At 36.7% G+C, this 21100-nt stretch overlaps 1 protein-coding gene and 1 pseudogene across 3 annotated transcripts in view; both read left to right on the forward strand.

Moving 5' to 3' along the window:
* ROBO2 (roundabout guidance receptor 2) overlaps nt 1–21100 on the forward strand; it is a 1769701-nt gene that overhangs the window by 410795 nt on the left and 1337806 nt on the right. The window lies entirely within an intron of this gene.
* The window catches only part of LOC112619780, a 200423-nt pseudogene continuing 189880 nt past the window's right edge, over nt 10558–21100 (forward strand). The window contains exon 1 of the transcript XR_003118296.1: nt 10558–10720. The product of XR_003118296.1 is annotated as a lipopolysaccharide-induced tumor necrosis factor-alpha factor pseudogene (transcript). The remainder of the gene's footprint in view (nt 10721–21100) is intronic.

Genomic DNA, 21100 nt, shown 5'->3' on the forward strand with positions numbered 1-21100 from the left:
TGTGTGTGTGTGTCTGTGTGTGGGTGTGTGTGTATGTGTGGGGGTGTGTGTGTGTGTGAAAATGATGAACCAGGTGCTATATAGCAAACCCAGAATGCTTAAACTTTTCCTTCCAAAATAGTTAACACTGGAGTAGCAGTGCAGTATAGTTAGCACTGGAGTAGCAGTGCAGTGCATTTCAGAGGTACACGGAACAGATTTTTTGTTTTTTTCAAAATGCATGCACCCACGTCCTACACACAACTTGTTGAATCAAAACCACAGAGTGGTATACTAACAAATTTGCCCAGGTTATTGCAGTGAAACCACCAATATTTTGAACTACTCTTCAGAAAAAGCTTAGATGGAGCAAAATATTAAGCTGCCTATCTCAGCTAAAATGTTTAAAAGTGTATTATGAAGTAAAACACAATCAACTAGGACCCTCCAATAAGACATATAAGCCTCCGCTTAATTTTTTAATGAAAAGGAAACATTAGCAAAATGCAGTGTAGTATTAGGAGCTCATCTGAAGGTTCATCTAATTCAGCTTGCCCTGATCTCTTTGCAGATTCAGCCTTACCTTTTTGTCTCCTATAACTGCAGGCGAATAGGATGAGAACCGATGTGCAATCCGGGGATACTCAGGTACTGCAGGGTCTTAAATTAGCAAAGGGATTCAGAGATGTTCACTCTGTAGACATCACTGGCAAAGGAAAGAGGAATAAAAAGTCTTTAAACTATTCCTCAATAACAGGGAAAATAACTGATTTTTTTCTTGTATTTAAGTAGATATTTCAGTTAACCAGAGTTAATTCTTCAGCCACATTGTAATTGAAATATTTATACATTATGCATTTGACCTGGTACATATGTAACTGTACATATATTTGACCTTGGAAACAAAACTGATATATATTATATGTTACCATACATAGTGCCAAAAAACAAGCAATGTTTCTCTTGTTGTGGAATGATGTGCCTTTGCAGTAGGCTGAGCTAGAAAGGATGTATACAATACCTGGTTTTTTCTGTTGATGGAAAACATGGTTAAAAACAAATAATTAAAGTGTATGTTTGATATGGCATTAAAACATTCAGATCTCTGTTTTGGGCTTGCACAGTCAAAATAGAATGTTAAAGAATTAGGGAGAAATAACAACATAATTAATGAAACTACATATGTATGTATATAGATAATCATGAATTGATTTGTGGTCTTTCAAGAGTTATGAAGCTAATGCTAATGCTAATTTACTACTGTCTCTTTAATTAAATCCCAGCTAAAATTTTATTCTGATGGCTTGTTGATGGAGTATATAATACAACATATTAACAACAGTGCAGCCTGTAGTTAGTAGAGAATAATCTTTGCCAAGTTAATGAGAAGTAAAGTAGTCAGAGTCACACAGCTAAGTTTGCCCTGATGACTTTCTCATTTTATTTTGTTGTTGTTGTTTTCTTTTTCTTTTCTTTTCTTTTTTTTTTTTTTTTTTTTTGTCTGTGTGTATAATGGAGAAACAGTGAGAATTTTCTGGACTAGAAAGGTTTTCATTGATGTACGCATGCACCACTGGGCCCTTCCCAGAACTCAAGCAGGGTAAATCCACCATTTCTTTGGCCTGATGTAAGGTGTTCAGAGAGATGAGTTACTCTCTGTGGATGAATTATTGTAGCAGAAATAGGAGACTTCCTTGGAAGCATAAGAATATAAATAAGATATTTTGCATTGCTGTTGTTGTAGAGTGTGTTGGTAATAAATGTTCTGTGGTCATCTTGTGAGCTTCAGTCAAGAAAAACATTTTAGATAATGCTTTTAATTGAAGCATTTTGGGAGGCTGAGAACAGAGGATCACTTGAATCCAGGAGTTTAATATCAGCTTAGGCAACACAGCCAGATTCCTGTCTCTACAAAAAGATAGAAAAATTAGCCAGGTGCAGTTGTGAGTCCCTGTGGTCCCAGCTACTCCAGAGGCTGAGGCAGGAAGATTCCTTGAGCCCAAGAGTTCGAGGCTGCAGTGAGTCATGATCTCACCACTGCACTTCAGCCTGGGTGACAGAGCAAGACCTGTTTCAAAAAAAAATAAAAATAAAAATAAAGAACAGCATTTGTTCTGACTATACTTACATAAAATGATGGCTGCAGGAATCACTTGCCAGGTGTGGTGGCTCACGCCTGTAATCCTAGCACTTTGGGTGGCCGAGGTGGGCAGATCATAAGGTCAGGAGTTCGAGACCAGCCTGGCCACTATGGTGAAACCCCGTCTCTACTAAAAATACAAAAATTAGCTGGGTGTGGTGGCAGGTGCCTGTCATCCCAGCTATTCAGGAGGCAGAGGCAGGAGAATTGCTTGAACTCGGGAGGTGGAGGTTGCAGTGAGCCGAGATCCCGCCACTGCAGTCCAGCCTGGGAGACTCCTTCTCAAAAAAAAAAGAAAAAAGAAATTGCCCACTTCTATTCGTTGGTCTGAAATGCTTAGGGTAGGTTGTGCTCTGGGTGACAGAGCAAGACTCCGTCTTGAAAAAAATAAAAAAGGAATCATCACCTTGTGATCAGACAAGCTGAGGATTACTCCGAGTTTCTCAGCTGCAGCCTGTGGAGATTTTCTTCCAATAGTTCTTTGTCGGGAGGCCTGCCCTGTGCATCGCAGGGTGTGCAGCGGAATCCGTGGTCTCTACCCACAAGGTATGTCAGTCGCACTCTTTCAACCTTGTGTGACAACCACAAAATGCCTTCAGACATTGCCAAATGTCTTTTTTTTTTTTTTAAATTTATTATTATACTTTGAGTTCTAGGGTACATGTGCATAACGTGCAGGTTTGTTACATATGTATACTTGTGCCATGTTGGTGTGCTGCAGCCATCAACTCGTCAGCACCCATCAACTCGTCATTTACATCAGGTCTTTTTGAGGTTAAAATTGATCCTGACTGAGAGCCTACTAGGTACCTGGTGACCAAACTCACAGAATTTTCAGAAAATGGATTGGCTCAGTCTTCAACCTCATCTAATGAAGTGAGTATAACCAGTGAGATTACAAACAACAACATAATGATATAAAATTTGATGTATTCTTTTTCGAAAGCTTGGTGACAAATTTTGTTTGTAAACTCATTAGGGAAGGTTTTATCTCATATACATTCAATCATTAAAAGCCTAGTGACATAACTCACATTATGCCATTATTACCTAGTATCAGAGATTAGTAAAAATTTTATCTTTATTAGGAAAAGAAATAAAAGGCAAGATGGTATTTATTGTGCATAAATAGTAAAATGTCAGGGGGTATAATTAGAATAGAGTAAATCATGGTATTAGGATAAAAATGAATATATATTATTATGGAGATTCCTAAATCTTGCTTAATGGTGTCAAAGTTGAAGCAAGTGCTAGCAGGACAGACAAAATCAAACTTCAAATGACATATTTAAAGAAGAGAGCTTAAACGCTGGAATAATATCCCATTATTCTTTGTATTTAATTTGTAACTCAATTCTTAAGGATATAAGCATTTTGATAACAGGGACTTTGTCTGATTATTCTTAAAATACCTATCATTATTCCTGGCTTACCATATAGGTTTTAAATGGTTATTCAAGTGAAGGAATATAGACAATAAACTTTAAAGTTTATTTCAAATTAGTCTCCATTTATTCCCGCTGCTTTCAGTTCGGTTTCCAAAGTTTTCTTGCTTGGACTACTGCACATTTAAGCGGTTTTTCCTGCTTCTAATTTCACTCCCCATCATAATGCAGTCAAATATTTTTTAAAACTCATTTCAGATCATGTAATTTCCCTAATTTAAACCCTTGTTGACCCCCTACCATTGAGGATAAAGCCTAAGACTTTGGTGGTTAATGCACTTCAACATTTTAATCTAGCCCCTGCCTACCGCTGCTACCTAATCTCTGGCTACCCATCTATAGGTTCCACACCCAGCCACACTGCTTTCCTTGCAGTTACTGGAAGGGGACAGGGTTCCTTTCATTCCTGTCTGTAACCATGCTCATGCTATTTCCTCAGCCTGGATTATCCTCTGCCTCTTGCCTGACTTGACCTAGTCTTAAAATATATTCTCATTATTTGATACTTAGTGAAAAAGCCACCTTCTCTGCCCTGAATGTCCTAGCTGAAACAGCTCTTTCTCTTCTCTCTCACTGAACTTCACTTTAATATACACCTCCTTTATAGTACTCCTTCTCTGCAGTCTTCCTAACCATTCTTTGTGGCCTGCATTAAAGCATTTATTGTGTTGTATTGTAACTGTCTGTAAGTCAGGTCTTGCTAGGGCCTTCTTTTTCTTCATGTTTTCCTTTGAGCACAAGGAGGTGGTGAGGAATTTTATTCTGATTGCCTCTCTCGGTGGACCTTCTCTGATACCTTCCCATTTATAGACCTCCGTGCTGCTGCCAGTAAACTAAAGAAGATTCCAAGCCACAGCTACCCCAAAACCCCTCTATTGCTCTTACCTTTCAAGCTTTGCTTACACCCTTTCCAGTTTCCCAAGATCCATGCACCAGACTCAGTAAAAGAGAAGAATAACAAAAGCTGGGGCCATGCAGGATTCAAACTCTAGCTCTGCTGGGTAGTCACCATGTGACCTGGGCTAAGTAGCAGTATGTACAGTAGTAGCAGTCTGTACAGTAGGAATGATAAATGACTCATCTCACCAGTTCGTGAAAATGAAGAAAATATCGAAACATTTAAAACCTCACATATATTCAGCATGTTATCACTATTTGCTCTTCTTTTATATTAAGATGTTACTTATGAGCAAGGTAGCTCAGAAGGATTGAGGGTGCAGAGACAACAGTTTAGGAGGGGCCTAGCATGGGGATTCGCAAAGGCTTGGAACTGAGGGGTTTGAATTCAAAACAGCACTATGACCTTGGACACGGGACTTAAACGCTCTGTGCCTCAGTTTATACCGTGCTAAATGCAAGAAAGAATCATCCCAACTTTGGCCGGGCGTGGTGGCTCACGCCTGTAATCCCAGCACTTTGGGGGGCCAGGGTGAGCGGATCACAAGGTCAGAAGTTCGAGACCAGCATGGCCAATATGGTGAAACCTCGTCACTACTAAAAATACAAAAATTAGCTGGGCGTGGTGGCGGGCACCTGTAGTCCCAGCTACTTCAGAGGCCGAAGCAGAAGAATCGCTTGACACCAGGAAGTGGAGCTTGCAATGAGCTGAGATCGTGCCACTGCACTCTAGCCTGGGCGACAGAGTGAGACTCTGTCTCAAAAAAAAAAAAGAATTATTCCTGCTTCATTGTGTTTTAGTAAGGATTAAATGAGCTGATGAATGCAAAATGCTTAGAACTTGTAATAAGTTAGCTAATTTGTTATTAAGATTAACGTAGATGGGAAGGCATTTCTAAACTCATACTTCCACAGATGTATGTCTCATTGGACTGCCTCTCCACTTAGTTTTTCACTTTTCCTTCAGAGTCTACCCTTATTTTTTCCATTGGCTACCCTCACCTATTTCCATCTGAGGAGGCGTTCTCTTCTCTCTTCTGGTGATGCAGAACCTCGAACTTCGGCCAGACGAATTCTGGAAGAGAGCGACTTCCCTCGTTGAGCAGCAGTGACTTGGTTCTTCCAATTCCATTTCAGTTTCCCCATCAGAGAGCGCTACGGCCTGGTGTCTACCAGGGATTACTGGAAAGGAAAGAAACCTTGGAAATCTAAACATGAAATATTTTTGGAGTGAATCGAACCAGCTTTACCCTATATTCAGGATAGAATGATTTTCCTGGTAACCTTGTTCTGGCCAGACCTTTCAGAAAAATTCAACATTTCTGCCCACACCCTTTCATTATATCCAAACCTATTTGACATTTTTTCTGTTCTACCAAAGGCCCAAGACATTTTTAAAACTGCTAATCATGAAATGTGTGCTTTTTCTTTGAAGAGGAATGGAGCCAGTGGAAAGTAAATGGCTTTAGTTCTAGTCCTCCTCAGAGGGTGGTGGTGAGGGAGCTGGTCAATTTATTCTACCGGTTTCTGTTTACTTGCATTTAAAGAGAGAGGAAATGGTCAGGCAAACAGGATAGTGACTGGAAAAAGAAAATCAAATTCTGAGTTAAATATCAGCTTCCCATTTTTAAGTATGCAAAGACATGGAATTTTAAATCCACTATTTATAAAATGGGCATACGTTTTTCCTTCCTCACACAGAAGTTTTCAGATGAAAAGTTGAATACAGGGTGATTATTGTTTCTAAACTAAGGCACAATCTGAGAGTTTATTTTGTATGTTCCATTCATTTTTTTTGACAAACATTGTTTCCTTTTTATAAAAGCAAATTGTAATAACTATATTTTCAAATTTATCACATGGCTTAACAAGGTAACTTTCTCTTCTAAAGGTACCTCTTCCAAGAGTATGATTTGAAAGTGGTAATTTATTCCCTTTTGAAAATGATCACATCATAAAACTGGTGGTTATCATAATATAGAAATTGATTACTTTAAAATACATAAGTGCATAATTCATGTATTGTGGCTCACTGATTAAGGAAATAAGTGACCATATGTATAATACTAACATGTAGACAGATTTAAAATAGTAGCCAGAATGTTTTGATCATGCCAATTCACTTCAGGTGGTAAAGATTCTATTATTTTCATTAATTATTATTATTGAGACAGTGTCTTGCTCTGTCGCCCAGGCTGGAGTGCAGTGGCATGACCATGACTCACTGCAGCCTCCAACTCCCAGACTTAAGTGATCCTCTTGCCGCAGCCTCCTGAGTAGCTGCGACTACAGGCATGTACCACCGTGCATGGATAATTTTTGGGGTTTTTTTTGGTAGAGGTGGGGGTCTCACTATGTTGCCCAGTCTGGTATTAAACTCCTGGGTTCAAGCTATCCTCCCACCTTGACCTCCCAAAGTGCTGGGATTACAGATGTGAGCCACTGTGCCAGACAAAACCAAACTAGTTGATTTTCTATGTACGCCTTCACCCACGTCATCTTCATCCAGGGGCACTGTCGTGTGTTAATTATAACCACACCTTGTGACCAGTAATGTCTGCATAAATATAGTCGCAAAAGACAGGAAGGCTTGGGGAGCCTTTTGTATTTCCATGGTGATGTACACAAACAAATAAAAATGTGCTTTCTTGAATGTGTGATTAACACATTCAAGAGAGCCTTGGCAGTCTATGTTGGTCTTTCCAGAAGTTTGCTTGTGGCATTCATGGTGGATTCATTAGGGTGACACAGGAATGCCAAAGCAAACTGACTTCATTTAATACAGAAGAGAGCTGTAGCTACATATTGAGAACTTGCCCTTCCTGTTTTATTGCTGGGGAGAAAAATTATATACTTACTGTTGTTCATCTAATAAATATTTCAGACCCATTTATGAATCATTAGTGCAGATGCAATCCCCTTTGAATGTCACGAGGTGAAGTAAAGAAAAAATAAAATACATTTTAAGTTCTGAATCTTTCTGTGCTACATTGCCCGAATCCTCGTCTATCCACACAATAGATTAACTACCCTCTGTGCATACTATATTTTGCTCAGCCCTTAATATTCTGAAGCTGAACTGAAGCAGTCGTTATCTGTGGTGGTTCCTGGGTGGTTTTCAAGCCCAGCACTACCCACCCAAGTGGCGGTGACACCGGCTTTCACTGAAGCCTTATTACTCTTAAAAGAGCAATTTGGTTGGTTGCACGGCTATTAGGATCACACAGGCAGCCTGAAAGCTGTCAGTACAACTGCTTCTCATCTTCTGCACATAATCCTGACATCTTTTCCCTTTTCTGCTGGACACAGACACTACTGTTTTTATCATTTTCAATCAAGCTCACCCAGAACGCTGAGGAATATATTCCCACTGAAAGCAAAGTGGAGAACAGAATTATTTTATAGCTTCTGGAGTAGAAGCAGGGCTGACTGCGTACTGAGGAGAAGGAGCCGGATCCGTGAGAAATGTAGCTTGGCTCAGGGCTACATCAGGAAGCTGCTACTTCAGCTGTTAAAGATGGCAAAACAACACCTACCTCAGGTTTTTCAATGATTAATGCTATTTTCATAACCAGCAGGGAAGAGGATGTGAGGAATTTTGTGAAATTAGCTTGTGGAAATGTTATCATCAGAGAAAGTGGAGAAAATTACTAGGCTTGAACTTCTCTTCCTTTTGATCCTGTTCTTCTCTGGACCAACTCTGAGCAAGCTGACCCGGACCCCCTGGAAAGGAAAACCTTGGAAGGGGGGTGAGTGATGAAAGTTTTGTGTTAAAGATCTAAATGGAGTTATCAAGGCCAGTTAATGCTAACTTAAGGACAGCTGAGGGTGAAGGAGCTGCTTCTGTTTGAAATCAGGTTTATTTCAGGAAAGGGGATCTGTGTTGCAGGTAGCTAGAAAGAAGAATTTTCTCTGTACTCGATATCAATATGTTTTTGCAATGTTTGGTTTTCTGGGCTTTCATTACAATGATCGTTTCCAGCAGGGAGACTATAAGAGCAGATGCATGCTGCTCTAGTGCAAGAATATATGCGTTCTCCTTCGGAAGCTGCAGTATTTTAAAAAGAAATGGGTTCTGAATATGTTAGATCCCTGAATTGTTGGCAGATTTTGTGAAATGATCAGAGGGATGTCTGAGAAAGGGCATGTTATGAAATGCAGTGCCACCAACACTAATTTTCTGGCTGACTCTATCAGTGTTGATGTGTTAATAAAGATAAATTGCATTAACTTTATTGGAAAAAAGTCTGCTGAATGAGAAAAAGCCTTTCCGTACTTTGAAGTGTTGTAATACATTTTCTTCTGCTGTTGAAAAATTATCATGAGATGGGAGAGAATTTTTGAGACTTTGAATCAACCTTTCTGTAAAGTTCAGTTGGTTCTGCTTCCCCGAATGCCATTTGTTTATGTAAACACAAGTTATCAAGGTATGTGTTCTGTGAATGCTGTAGGCCAGAATGGTGCTGCAGACATATCCCATGAGAGACTTTCTGGACACTGTTTGTATATTTGGAGAAAAATCTTGATGGGAGATATATCTGAGGATTTTGCTTTGCAGAAGCATTATTTTTACCTAATGTTTTTATCTTAGCTGTAAAAATGTTTTGTGGGTCTCCCCTACCATTTCTTTCCTGTCAGTGTTTATCATCTGAGGTTCAAGAGAAGCATGAACATTATGAACAAGAAGTTTTAAAAATGTACCACAATATCTCAGCGGGATTTTCTAAATACCCAAGCCCCATCAGTTTGATCTTTCTGCTTCTCCTTTTGTGGCATTAAATATATTACAAATCTTCTGCCTACTGTACCTTTGAGGGAAAAGTTCCAACAGGCACTTAGCTTAGTTGATTGGTGCAGATCCACCCAGAGGAATGGTGCTGCAAATTATCTTCAGGCCTTGTAAATTATACCATCACATTACTATATTTCCTAATGTTATCGATGGATTCTTTTTCTTGCAAACCGCAAGCTGTTATTTATGTTAGCCTGCATGCCGGCCTTTAGTAGCTTAGGATCTAGAGATGTATGGTGTCATTGATGTCAGGAGTGTTAACTTGTATTTCTTACATATGGTCAGTACCTATAGCATGTCAAAGTTTAATTTCCTACGTTGAACTTAAGCAGTAATCTTTGGAGCTGTAGTTACCCGTGAGAAAGATAGCTGCAAGATTTTAGCAAAGCTGTTAACCTATTCAGAAAGGTTTTTTAAAATGCTTGTGTGTGTTCCTAAGCATGTATTCATTCCACACAGCTTTGAATACAGATGCCTTTGATTTCATTTGTAAATCAAGTCTGAAATGCTTCATCTTTGAACATATGACCACTTTTTCCAATGTACTCTAACTAGCTCCGCTAGAAATTTGCTAGCTCTGCTGTGTGATGAGGATATGACTGAGTTAAGTTCAGGAACAAGCAATCATAGCAACATATTTCATATTGTTAAAAGAATTCTGTGTGTTTTGGAAAGGCCAGTTAAGTTACTGAAAAACTTTAAACGTGTTGACCGTGCTTGAAAATTATTTCCTTTTTAGTGCCTCTGTTTGCTACTGTATGTGCATAAATGATTTCCACAGATTCTGAGTTCCTGTAGTGTAGCCTCGCCTGGATATGCATATGTATATGTTGTAAATATTTATTTATTCATGAGCTTGGCTATTGATGGTGGTGTGCTATCTTTCAGTGGGTTGGAAAATTCTGTTCTTTTTTTCTTGGCATGTTATGCAGTCTTTTAAAACACATTTTTACAATTTGTTCAACATTATTTCCCTTTTCACAAAGTAAGGGTCTTCATTTGTTATTTTGAAAGATACCTTGCAGAGGTGTTCTACATACGAGGTGGGATGGGGGAGAATGAGTCATGTTAGATTAAACACTGTGGCCAGAGGCCAAGCATCAACATTGGAAAGACAACATTTTAAAGGTTACTTTAACTACTCTTTTTTGGTTTGCTTCATATCAATACCAGCTCAAGTGTACCTGCTTACAAAACAATCTTTAAAACAGATACTCTATTTCTAAAAATCCTGGAAAAGATACCAATCGCAAACAACAAAGTTTTCTTCTGAATTGTTATTTTTTTTTGCGCTCACATTGCCTATGTGCATTTGTCTTAATCTGACTGAACCTCCATACGGCAGCCTGCCCACACTGACGATTTCCATTTTTGTAGTATTAACAGGAACTACCATTGAGACAGAAACGGTTATCGGGGCAGACGTGGGGCGTGGCAGCGTCCTAGACCAGTGTATACGTGTGGCCTGTGAGGAGTGACACGAGCAGCACATAGCCAGAGCACCAAACAGATGACAGGAAACTGACTTGTCAGAACATTTGGAAAAAATGCAGATTATTGTTGGCTATCAAGGGATTTTTAAGCTCATCAATGAACATGACTCCCAAATATAGGTTAGTAGGCCAGCAAGTTTTCCCTCGGGCATATGCTTTTCTATTTAATCACAATATATGAACACCTTAAGGGAAAGCAGATGTCCCATCTGATTAATTTAGAGCATGACATAAGTGATCATAAGAGTTTGCATTTATGATAAACTAACCAGAAATCTTAACTACATTGCTGACATTATCTTCATTAGAATTACAGAAGCTAATTATTTTATGTTCAATTACCCTCACCATGAAAAAGTCTAAAAGGTGTAAAACAGCTTCGTTCACATGAGCATAACTCTACAGAAAAGTTTGCAATGCAGATGGTCAACGTAAGTAACAAAAAGGAAATTATATATAAATATACAATATACATATTTACATATAATATACATACGTATTATAGAGTTCACCCTTGAATTACACAGGTTTGAACTGTGTAGATTCACTCATATGTGAACTTTCTTCTGCCTCTGCCACCCCTGAGAGAGCAAGACCGACGTCTCCTCTTCTTCCTTAACCTACTTAATGTGAAGACATGAGGATGAAGATTTTATAATGCTCAGCTTTCACTTAAGGAATAGTAGATGTATTTTCTCTTCCTTATGACTTTCTTAATGACATTTTCTTTTCCCTAGCTTACTTTATTGTAAAATACAGTATATAACATATATAACATACGAGACCTGTGTCAATCAACAGTTTCTGTTATTGGTAATGCTTCCAGTCAACAGTAGTTTATTAGTGGTTAAGTTTTGGGGAAGTCAAAAGTTATATGCAGATTTTTGACTTGCACAGGGGTCAGTGTCTCTAACCCCTGTGTTATTCAATGGTCAATTGTATCTATTTCTGCTCTTGGAAATTATAATTTAAGCTAAATATTAATATTTGTAACTACTGTTAAAGGTGCAAATGGGAGGTCAATAGGTATAAATAGCAAAGTAGGTCTAGAAGATGTAAGTGGGTAAGGCTGGACTGAGAGGTGATCGTCAAAATGTTGACCCCTTGGTTCAACACAAACATTGACTAGTCTGAGCAGCCACTGATTAAACTAAGAGGGGGAATTAGACCTGACTGTCGTCCATGTCCCACTCATTCCAGCACCTGAACTTGACTCCATTTAAGCCTCCTGGAAGAGTCTATTGAGTTCAATCATCTCAGTTATGACATGAGAGTTAAAAACTATTGACAATGAAGTATGAAATGATCAAAACTTTTAATAATTCAGAAAATTATTTCACACAACACCCATACTTGCTTTCTGTAATAAATTATAGCAGCCAGTTATCTAATATATATCTTTGCTAAGCCAAGAAAGCCTCTCTGGCAGTTACCTTCTCCCTCTTTAGGAAGGATTAAATTATCAGCACATTCTACAGTATTGCAACATTTTGATTCATGGTGCATTGAAGCACTGACCTAGGAATATTTAGAGTGGCAATTTTAGTTTTAATCTGTTATCTTCATGGTCCCATCTAATATATTGATAATTATTTGGGAATTTGTTGGAGCTTGTAGAAGTTTTTTTTTACCTTAAAAGTTTAGAAAAAATTATTAAGCATTTGATGGTGTCTACTGCATATAATAAGCCCATTATTATATTTCTTCTGGTGTTTCCCCTAGTTACATGAACTAATAAAAAATTTACTGCCTCATACAACCCAGTGTCTCACATTCCTTGCTATTGGGTAAGAAATCAATATTTTTATTAATAAAATTTGAACACGATGATTTACTCTTTCATAAACAATGAAATAACTTAATATTGGGGGAACCAGCCCCCAATATTTCAATGTAGGTTCTTTCTAATTTCCCTAAGTGTCAGCCAGTCTGAGAAATAAAGAGAAAGAGTAAAAAGAGAGGAATTTTACAGCTGGTCCTCTGGGAGTGACATCACATACTGGTAGGTCTGTGATGCCCTTGAGCTGCAAAACCAGCGAGTTTTTATTTGGGATTTTAAATGGGGAGGGGGTGTATGAATAGGGAGAAGATCACATGCTTCTGAGGTAACAGGACCAGAACAAAATCAGAAATTCCTGATAAGGGTCTGTGTTCAGTGGTGCACATATTGTATCGACAAACATCTTAACAGAAAACAGGGTTCGAGAGCAGAGTACCGGTCTGACCTCAGATTTACCAGGGCTGGTGTTTCCCAATCCTAGTAAGCCTGAGGGTATTGCAGGAGACCAGAGCGTATCTCAGTTCTTATCTCAACTACATAAGACAGACACTTCCACAGCGGCCATTTATAGACTCCCCCCCAGGAATGCAATTCTTTCCCAAGGGTCTTAATACTTAATATTCCTTGCTAGGAGAAGAATTTAGCCATATCTCTCCTACTTGCACGTCCATTTATAGGCTCTCTGCAAGAAGAAAAATATGTCTCTATTCTGCTGGACCCCACAGGCAGTCAGACCTTATGGTTGTCTTCCTTTGTTCCCTGAAAATCAATGTTATTCTGTTCTTTTTCAAGGTGCACTGATTTCATATTGTTCAAACACACATGTTTTACAACCAATTTGTACAATAGTGGTCCTGAGGTGCTGACATTCTCAGCTCACGAAGATAACAGGATTAAGAGATTAAAGTAAAGACAGGCATAAGAAATTATAAGAGTATTATTTGGGAACTGATAAATGTCCATGAAATCTTCACAATTGATGTTCAGAGATTGAAGTAAAGACAGGCATAAGAAATTATAAAAGTATTAATTTTGGGAACTGATAAAGGTCCATATTAAAATGAAATCTTCACAATTTATGTTCCTCGGCTGCAGCACCAGCCAGTCCCTCTGTTTGGGGTCCCTGACTTCCTGCAATAACTTAAGACTTTCTGGTTTCAGGAAACATGCGTAGATCACTTTATGTTCTTCTTGAAATGACCTCAACTACTATACTAGTTCTAGCTTCCAGATAAAATGCTCCTAATCTGCTTGCTTAACATTATATTTCATCTTCTAAAGGATTATGACACTTTACATAGATAAGAAGACATTTGTCAGTTTTTATACTGCTTAATTGTTATGTGTGTCTGTGTCTTGTTAACCACTTTGTAAGTAATTTCAAGAGAAATTTTGTCTTTGATTAATCTTTATTAACACGCAGTCTTGTACTTAACAGATGCGCAATAAATATTTGAGGAATGGACAAAGTATGTGGAAAAATAGACTGGTTATACAATATTCTGACTTTAAGTGTTAATTACACATTTCTTACTTTTAGCCAATGTGATGAATCTCACCTTTAATGCTGGGAAATCATTTTTATCACAAGGCTTTTACTATATCATTTAAATGTCAGTTTTAGTTGTAGAAAAATATGAAAGTATTTTATAGTAGTCAAGAAATTTGGAAAACTCTGTCAGACTCATGTAGGAAGTAGTGCAGTAGAAAAAAAGAAAGCAACACTGTTGTTCAAAAGTAATTTATAATGTGAGATTGGGAATCTGGAAACTGAACTGTATGAATATTCATGCAAAATGCAGAGTGTTCTTTGTACTGTGTATAATCATTACTTCTGAGTTTCATTTGTTTAAATAATTTAATCTCCATCTGTATGCAATAAATAGATTTAATACCTTATCTTTCTTACAACTGAAGAGTAAATTTCAAAACCGGTTCTGAAATGCATGTTTTTTCTATATGTTCAAAAGATTATTAGAATATTTTTTTAGATGTAGTAATTGAAGAATGTGCTTAGCAACTATACTAAGATCTGTTGTAAAACTTACTCATGTTGTTTCATGTTATTTGGAAAATAGCATTTAATAAATTCAGGAAAATTCCATATATATAAGATTTTGATAATGAAAAAAATGGTGCTTGAGAATAATAGATTTGTCTTAGTTACAGAAAGTATGTCCTGAATATTTTTTATCCATAGTCATTTTCGTTAAACTTCTATTCAAATTCACTTTTTAAACTTTTAACATCAAAATTTCATTTTAATTATTTGTCATTAATGTATGCTTTTTCCCTTGTGATTAAAATAACCTGAGATTTCATGTTATTTACCTAAAATATAATTTTAAATTTAATGACAAACAGGGAAAAAATTCTAAAGAGTTTTGATGTATTCTTCATATTAGAAAAGTAGGTGTATTAAAGTAGGTTTATTAAAAAAGCTCTTGGAATTTTACTTACAAATAGACTAAGCACTCTTATCAAAAGTGAGGAAAACTACTGTCTAGGTAGCAGACAGTTGCACCACCATGAAGAAAATGATGCTGGGAAGCGTAAATTCTTTGTAACATCAGACTATGCCTGGGAAAAGTGTGGTTTGAAAAACATATTAATTCATTACACCCTTATCAAGTATGTGTACAAATTCTTGTGTGTATATATCAGCCCCCACCCTCTCCTCCCGTTTCCAAATTACACACATGCATATACACATATTTGCAAACACATACACACATTTGTTTAAAAACTTTAAAGGGAAATAAAGATGTTTGGAGGGGTTATTTAATTTTAAAAACTGAGATAAATTGACAGTAATGAAATGCCTTGGATATATTAGTGTTGGGGTTCATGAATGCATAGTTAAGACTGTGTCAGCACTTCCATTGCAAGCTACATTTTCAAAGGGTTTACAACTTAGCTATAAAATTTTCGCTTCAGGGTGGATCACGGCTAACATTAGGTCTTAGTTCCAGAGCAATTTCATTTTTTTTAGTTTTCAGATTCAACCTTCAAAGTTAGTTGAATGTTAAAAAATGGGGAAAAAATAAAGTTTAGTTATTTTCACAGGCTTTGTTACTTGAATTAAAATTTCAAAAAAAGAAATTCAAAAAGTGATGAGAGTTGGTAGTAAGATCTGTTTGCCCAAGTCAACTGAAGATTATGTGAATCAGATAATGCCCTTGATCAATCAAGACTGGGGACATTTTAGCTGTTAAGGATTTTAGTTTCATTAAGAAACCAAGGTCACCCAAACAAGAGATAATTCTTCTAAAAGGGAAAGAAAATAAACGTATTACATCTAAAGGCCATTACATTTTCAGAGACCAGGGAATTCATCAGGGCTTATGGCCCCGTGAAAAGTTATCTTTCAGCCATTCAGTCTCATCAGTCCTGAGGATCACCTTTGTCCAAAACTAGAATTTAACAAATGAAAACAAAGGATCACAATCCCAGACTTATAAAAATAAAATCAAAGTTCCAAAGTCTTTTATTGATGTCTTAAAAATGATATGCAGCTTCACTCACAAAAGGGATTTCTTGACTCACTCCACATTGGGTTTTTGAAATCCATTTATTAAGTAAGTGTTCAAAGCTTGTTCTGTTGAAGACGCTTGAAAAACTATTATATATACAGGGTTCTACCCTCTACAAACTTATAGTTTATATAGTTTAGAATTCTTAATCCTTTGCTTTTCTTTCTTGGGAAGGAATATTCCTTTCCCTTTAGCTGGTATTTTCAACTAAGGTAAGTGACTATGATGTTGAAAACAAAATTATACTAAACTTAAATGGCACTTGGTCCTATTTTGGGGGGGAAAAAGTATCCAAATAATATTCTGAGGATATTCTATGGTTGATTTCAAACCAAAATCTCAATTTAGGGTAACATCGACTAAGCTCCAGTATTGAATCTGTTCTTCAAATTACTTGTTAACTTCTGGATGATTCATGCTGATTTTCGTTTGTTTATTTATTTTGTTTTTCCCCTTTGTGCTTTTTTTTTTTAAATGAGAGAATGGCTTTCAAAGTACAAAGTTATTCCTATTCTTGTTTTTGTGATATCTGTAAGTATATTTAGCTATTGAATATAGGTTATAATTTAGCTTAACGTAGAAATTCAAGTAATCTATGTGGAAATTTTGGTGTGTGGCGTGGTAATATAGTCAAGGAAATACTCTATATCCCAGGATTAGAGGGGGAAAACATCTGTATTTGATACACAGAGGGAAAGTTCTTGTGAACCCATTTCTTTTTAGGCAGGATATGGTTTATACCTAACAGATTCAGTTTGAAATCTAGTCCAATTTGCTGTTTTAAAAAAATGTACACATCAAATTAAGCCTGTCATATTTGCTTCAGATTTCATTTTGTAATGAAATTCTTTTATAGAATTAAGTAGTATATTATCCAATTCGCTATTATGCAAAAACAACAATAAAAACTTTATATACCTTTAGCAATAATATTTATTTGAATGACAACTTTTTGAATTCCATTTCTGTACAAAATGGCAAATTAATGTGCCTATATTATATAGAGAAAATATTTTCCTGATATTATTTTTCAGAAAAATTAAAAATATCTGATGAGTTTGCTCAGTATTGTCAATTTACAGCTCTTCGTATTTTGCCGGGATTAGGTATAGAAATTCATTCCTTCTGTCAGTGTATGAAGAGTTCACCACATCAGCTATTAGGGCAGACCCTACATATGCTCCATAAAATCCCTTCATATCAATGTCAAAAACTCTGTCACGAAAAAAGTGGTTATCAAGCTGGGCAAAGTCCAACGTTATGTTCTGGAGACGGGCATTTTGTGAAATCTCTAATGTAACAGTTGGCAGCTAATAAAGAATTTATTTTAGGGCAATCAGAAATGTAACAGAAGTGCCTTCTACAATCCATAGAGGCCTAGGAATTGCTCCTGGCTAACAAGTGCAGATTTCATTTATCTAACATAATGTCCCATCCTATTTAGGGATTTCATGGACCAGTGTGGAGAAACATACAGGGATTTAGGGTTGAGGCTGTTGATTGCCAAATGTAATGAGTAGGACTTAATGCGCCGTTAGACGAAGATCTTTACTGATTGCGTATTTCCATTGGAGGCTCCTAAAGATGTTATTAAGGTAATTTGTACACTCAACATGGAACAACATAGATATACTGTACTATTAACAAAATATTTTTAGTCTATCTACTATAGCCATGGACTTATGTAGTCTAGTAGAAAATCTAAAAGATTTACATGCATTCATTCAATAAATATTTATTGAATGCTCCTAAGAGAAACATAAGTGATCAGAGAAGACAAGAATAAAAATACATTTAGAAACATATATTGTATAACATGACCTGTAAATTATTCATCTCCAGTTCCTAGGCTCTAAATAGGTAAATATACAAGGAAAATATATTTCAAACAATGATAACTGCAAATGAGCACAGGGAGGTACAGAGCTATATGCTAGGCCAGGCGCAGTGGCTCACGCCTGTAATCCCAGACTTTGGGAGGCCGAGGCAGGCGGATCACGAGGTCAAGAGATCGAGACCATCCTGGCCATCATGGTGAAACCCTGTATCTCCTAAAAATACAAAAATTAGCTGGGCATGGTGGCGTGCTGCTACTCAGGAGGCTGAGGCAGGAGAATCGCTTGAACCCAGGGGGCGGAGGTTGCAGTGAGCCGAGATCATGCCACTGCACTCCAGTCTGGCAACAGAGCAAGGCTCCATCTAAAAACAAAAAACAAAAAAGAAGCCATATGCTATATGTATCAACCCCACTGGTTTTATGAAAGTAACAACTTGACTAATGTTACGTGGTAGTCCACATCCAACCAGTCAGGCATCCAACCCAGGTAAACTGTGCTACATTTAGGGGACAGTCAAGTAACCCACCCTCATTCCAATGGACGGTATGTTGAGAATTAGTGGAAAATAACAACAGAGTCAGTTAAGTATAGCTGTAAGAAGCAGGAAGATGCAACTAGAATTTATAGAACTGAAAATAAAAGGCCATTGTAAGACGTGGCAGGACAAGTCAGATGACGACTGCAATGTTTAGGGAACAATTCTGTGTGCCAGTTACCTGGCTGACGAACTTTCCTACCCATCACACTGGAGTACTTCTCCCTCATTACATTTGCAAGATTTACTTTTTGATGTCTTAAAAACAAAGGCAATCACAGAGAATCATGTGCTAGAATAAGGGTCCAAGTTGTAGGGATTGTCCTATTGTCTTAGCGTGAAAAGTTTCATCTACGATGTCACTGTTACTGAAAACTTTTCCTGAAACTATTTACTTGCCTTATATACAATATCTTGTGCAAATCATCTTCTGAAGTGGTTTATTTGAAATGATTTATACTTCTTCAGCATATATATACACAGACATTATATACTGTAAATTTAACTAAATTAGTATATAAATCTATCCTGTATACAAGTAGTTCATCTTTTATAATTGCTGCATTTCACTGAGTGTGTAAAAATTATATTGTTTGCTTCATTTATCAGTTATATGTTATCAGTTATCATTTTTACAGAAGTTTCATAGAGATAGAAATATGAAACTTGCAGCCTCAAATATATGTTCTAAAAAGAGTTCTTCATATCATAATTAAATTATTGGATGATCTTTAAGATTTACTGTTATAATTTTAAATGCCTTATGTATACATAAAAGTATGATTTTATTCATCTGTTTGAAGAATCCTAGGCAAGTGGATGGGTACACTAGTTAAGTAATTTGAAAGTGATAGCATGTTTTCCCAAAGCACACATTTTAACTTATAATAATTAATTTTAAAAAGAAGAGAAAAAGTTACTGGAAGTCAGTTTTACTTGTAACTTTAATTCACTTTCAATTAGATTTGAACAGACTCTTAGGAACTAAATGAGCACAAAGTACACCAAGAAGATGCATTCTTATATATTGTATTAATAGTTTACATTTTTACAATTTTGATTACAACAACCTTCTTATATATATCTTGCAGATACATTTAAAGGCAATTAAAATAACTTTATGGGGTAGCAGCTCACGTTTGCTAAACTTACTTGAAATATCGCCAAGAAATAACAGAGACACTGAATTTCTGCTGACATCTCTGCCATTTATTAGTTGTATACTCTGAGACGAGTTATCTGACTTCTGTGATTCTCACATTCTCACAACGTTATTTCATGTGGCACAAATAAGGTCATATATGTAAATTAACTAGCAATGGTCTTTCAATAAATATTTTCTTCAGGAAAAACTATACTCAAATCTTTTACTTATTGTTAGTATTAACACACCCCCCCACACACATACACATACACACACACACACACACACCCCTACAAGCTAATTGCTGGGATTCAGGGAGCATTTCTTGTGTGCCAGCATTGTGTTAAATACTTTCCAAGTATAATCTTATTTAATCCTATGTCTCTATATTAAGCACTACTTTTCTCTTTCTTAAAACTCAAATAGCCAAATCTGGAATTTTTTTCTCCTCATTCGAATTCATCAATCTGTATTTTAGGCTCATTAAAGATGTAAAAATGTTAGATGCATACTATTATTTTTTATTTTTAGCCAAATAAAATGCAATCACTATTCATTACCTCAATAAATTAAGTACTAATATCACATCTGGTTTAAAATAAAGACAAATGAGTCTACGATTAAGAGGTATTTGGGGAATATTGATGGTGTAGAAAAAACAAACACTCTATTTTAAGAAATCCAACAAGATAGGCTTAGGTGGTATGGAGAGTGTCGTTTCCAGATCACATACATAAAATTGGAGTATTCACAAGGGCAAACTTGGAATTGAATGAGCCAGGTCCAAAACCAGATGGCAAGAAAAAGTTTCAAGCTGTTCCATTTGGAAATTGATTTTTAGATTTCCACGTGGCGCATTACATTATAAGTTCAAATTAATTTTAAACTTTTAATTTTTCATATGTATCTTCATGACTCCAGCACATGCTTCCCTGTCTGTCTTGCTGCCAGTCGATCTAAAATGGATAGCAAAGCGCTTTTCACTCTACATTAAATACACACAGAATAGCACTTAACAGTGAGCATTTTGAACTCCTCTCAATAAAAGTTTTAAGAGATAAGAAGCTTTTTCTGTCTCAGGGTCACTAGTATTCTGAATAATACATAAACACTGAGAAATGGTAGAGGTTCTACTGAGGATCGTGACATATCTTCAATACAATGGTCTATCATTATCACAGCTGACAAGCCTCACACCACACTACACGAAATGTTCAATAGTACTGTCTTTTCTTTCCTCTCCTTATCATAACACTATTTAAAGGAAGAAATTGTAGGATGAAATGGGGTTACTCATGGGAGTACTTTGACGTGTCAAAAGTAAAACACTGAAAAAGAAAAAAGGTCACTTTTCTAGCTTCAAAAACCTCAAGGGCTGATGAAATGCTTTGAGACGTAATTCATGGTGCTCTTCTTCAGCCGCGGCGGTGTGTTCTTTCCCAGCCACTGTGGTGGCTTGTGTACACCTTAAGTAGACAACAAAATTCACTGTTTTAAAAAAAAAAGTACAGCTACTGATTTAGG

This window comes from Theropithecus gelada, chromosome 2 (assembly GCF_003255815.1).
Source record: "Theropithecus gelada isolate Dixy chromosome 2, Tgel_1.0, whole genome shotgun sequence".
In the NCBI taxonomy this organism is placed as follows: domain Eukaryota; kingdom Metazoa; phylum Chordata; class Mammalia; order Primates; family Cercopithecidae; genus Theropithecus; species Theropithecus gelada.